Source organism: Gracilinanus agilis, chromosome 4 (genome assembly GCF_016433145.1).
Source record: "Gracilinanus agilis isolate LMUSP501 chromosome 4, AgileGrace, whole genome shotgun sequence".
Classification (NCBI taxonomy): Eukaryota; Metazoa; Chordata; class Mammalia; order Didelphimorphia; family Didelphidae; genus Gracilinanus; species Gracilinanus agilis.
The window spans coordinates 141,101,782-141,105,774 of record NC_058133.1 but is presented as its reverse complement, the minus strand read 5'-3'; positions in this window follow the sequence as shown (position 1 = coordinate 141,105,774).

The window sequence follows — 3,993 nt, the reverse complement described above, 5'->3', positions numbered from 1 at the left end:
GCCTTTGTTAGAAATATCTGCTGTAAATTTTTTCTCAGTTTTGTTTTCCTGCTAATCTTAGTTGCATTGATTTTGTTTGTACAAAACCTTTCAAATTTAATGTCAAAATTATACATTTTATATCTTGTGATACTCTATCTTTTGCTTGGCCATAGATTTTGCCCTTATCCATAGATCTGACAGAGAAACTCTTTCATGTTCCCCTAGTTTGTTTAAGATAGCACCCTTTATGTCTAAGTCATATTTCCATTTTGACTATCTTGGTATATGGTGTAAGATATTGGTCTGTGCCTACTTTCTGCCATACTATTTTCCAAGTACTAAATTATTATGGCTATTTTCTGCTGTGTATTGCATATCTTATCTATCCCACTGGCTCAACACTCTATGTCTTAGTCAGTACGAGGTTGCTTTGAAGATTATTGCTAGGCCACCTTCCTTTCCTTTTTTTTCCATTGATGATCTTTTGCTCTTCTAGATGAATTTTGTTGTTTTTTTTTCCTAGCTCTATGAAACAATTTTTGGTAGTTTGATTAGTATGGTGCTGAATAGGTAGATTAGTTTAAGCAGCATTACCATTTTTATTATGTTAGTTCCACCTAAGCATCAATTGCTTGAGCTCTTATTTGTTTGTGTGTTTGTTTGTTTATTTGATCTTTTCCCATGGTTACATGATTATTATTGTCTCCCTCCCCTCTCTCAGAGCTGACAAGCAATTCACTGGGTTATACATATAATATCCCTCAAATCCTATTTCCATATTATCCATTTTTGTAACAGAGTAGTCTTTTAAAACCAAAACCCCAAATCATATACCCATATAAATAAGTGATAAATACGTTTTCTTCTTGATTTCTACTCCCATAGTTCTTTCTCTAGATATGAATAGCATTCTTTTTCATAAGTCCCTCAGGGTTGGCCTGGATTATTGCACTGCTTTTAGTACCAAAGTCAATTACATTTGATCATCCTACAATGTTTCAGTTACTGTGTATAATGTTCTTCTGGTTCTTAGTTCACTCTGCATCAATTCATGTAGGTCTCTCCAGTTCTTATAGAAATCAAGTGGTTCAGGGGCAGCTGGATGGCTCAGTGGATTGATAGCCAGGCCTACAGATGGGAGGTCCTAGGTTTGAATATGGCCTTGGACACTTCCTAGCTGTGTGACCCTGGGCAAGTCACTTAACCCCCATTGCCTAGCCCCATAACAAATAAATTTAATATAGAAGGACATATATAAAAGATATTAGGGTTTAAAAAAATAAATGTATAAAAAAAAGAAATCAAGTGGTTCATCATTCTTTATAGCAGAATAGTACTTTCCATCACCATTTTATACCACAATTTGTTCAGCCATTCCCCAATCAAGAGATAACCCTTTATTTTCTGATTCTTTAAAACCACAAAAAGCACAGCTACAAGTATTTTTGTACTAAAAGAACCTTTCCCTTTTTTTAGTCTCTTTGGGATACAAACCCAGTAGCGGTATTGCTGGATCAAAGGGCATGCATTCTTTTAAAATCCTTTGGACAAAATTCCAAATTGCCTTCTAGAATGGTTGAATCAATCCACAACTTCTCCAACAATGCATTAGAGTCCCAATTTTGCCACATTCCCTCCAACATTTATTATTTTCCTTTTCTGTCATATTGGCCACTCTACTGGGTATAAGGTGGTACCTCTGAGCTGTTTTGATTTGCATTTCTACAATCAGGAGGGATTTAGAACATTTTTTCATATGATTATTAATAGTTTTGATTTCTTCATCTGAAAACTAAGGGATTCATATCCCTTAACCATTTGTCAATTGCTGAATGATTTAATTTCTTATAAATTTGACTTAGTTCTTTGTATATTTGGGAAATTAGACCTTTGTCAGAGAATTTTGTTATAACCCTCCCCCCCCAGTTCATCCCTTCTAAGTTTGGTTGCATTGATTTTGTTTGTACAAACCCTTTTTAGTTTAATATAATCAAAATTATTCATTTTACATTTTGTAACGTTTTCTATCTCTTGCTTGGTCTTAAATTCTTTCCTTCCCCATAGATCTGACGGGTATACTATTCCACATTCACCTAATTTACTTATAATATCACACTTTATGTTTAAATAATATACCATTTTGAACTTAACTTGGCATAGGGTATTAGATATTGATCCAAACCTGGTTTTTGCCAATTGCTCAAGTTCTTGGGCTTCAATCTCCTTATCTTTAAAGTGAAGAAAAGAGTACTTATCACTCTACCATACAGGGTTTACATGAACTGTTTTATAAACTGTACCACTATACAAATAATGGGTAATTACTGGTGCTTTCCAATAACTTTTGTTAGATTGTTAAAAACTAAATTAAACTCCAGGCTTTAATTTCCATAGAGTTTATTAATATTTACTTGAATAAGAGAAGGCAGAAAGATATAGAACTAAACCTATTTCTAACTAGCCATGTGGCTCTCTGTCACCTTTCTTTCATCGTATGCCCAAGCAAATAGAGAGGTCCCACTTCCTGGAAACCCCTCTTTTATATCTTCTCCTTTGCCTCGGATCCCTAACCTGATCCTTTCCAGGGCATGTGCCTAGGTCAGTGTCCCATGCCCCACACTGGAGCGTGGGGATGCAGGACAAATACAAATGCATGATCTTGGCAGGGTGTTCCCTTCACACAATATTAATCTATAAGACATGGCTTCTTTTATGGCATATGTGTAAAAAGTTTAAAAAGATACTTTTAAGATTCCCCATACCTGTCAGGCCCAAAGAATTAAGCTATGATTATGGAGTGATAAATTGTAGGACTGATGTTTTTGAACAGAGAACTCTGCCTGGAGCCCCCTCAAACTTTATGAGGTTAACAAACACCTAATCAGCATATTCATATTTTGACTCTCCTTGGGGGGGGTTAGTGCATCAGGCATTATAATATACAGAAATGTTGTATGAAAAATGAGTGTTCCTAAGACCAGTTTCTTTTTGTAGGAATTAATAAGTGAGAAGGATGAATATATGAGAGACATAGTCCTATAAGCAGAAGGTAAGAAGGGCTAATGCCCAGATTAAGCTGAAATAATGAATACTAAAGTAGGGAGAGACTTTTAAAGTTATACTGAGAACAAGAAAAAAGATCACTAAAGAAATTAGCCCACTGCTAGGTCAGTTGAGATGATCAGTGGAGGGAAGACTGGATTCTATTAAACTTTGCTTTTGTTTTCCCTGTCAAGGACCTCTTTTGACTGAAGAGGATGTCGTCTTACTACCATGTGAAATCAGGTAAATCACAGACTCCTTATGCCACAATTTCTTCTTTTTTTTTTTTAGGGGATTATACTAAATTATCTATGAAGTCCATTCTAATTCTAAATGAGGAAATGATGAGTGGGCAATCCTGCCCTCAATAAATTCAAGTCACTAAGTCTTCTAAATAGATGTGATTGCTGTCAATGACCTAGGAAAAATTGAATGAATTAAAAAGAAAATAGGACTAGTTAAAGGGCAAATATTATTCTGATTTCTGAAAAAGGGCACAAATTGGGTCTACCAGTTAGAGGTCCATGAATCAGAATTCAATTCCTTGCAAAATTCTAAATCACATTAAAAGGATAAGAAGTAGATTGTGGGGTACACATATAAATTTCTATATTTTGGTTTAAAAGGTAAAATTCACAATAAAATCTGACAGGGGAGTTAAAGGAGAGAAATAATTTTTATGTGTTATAAGTCAGGCACTGTTAAGTGCTAGGACTTCAACTACAAATACACAATACAATCTCTACCCTCAAAGAGCTTACATTCTTATGGGGGATACATAAAGGGGAAACTGGAAGAGAAAGTGGGATGCATGGGTGGCTGCATTGGGCAGAAATGACTGAGAAGTAATAGAGAAGCCTTGTTCCAGTCAAGAGGGGGTGAAATTTTGTCTATGAGGGTTCCATTGGCAGAGACCAAGGTTCTAATGGGTAGAGATGAAGAAGATAATGATTCAGGTAGTGTGACTAT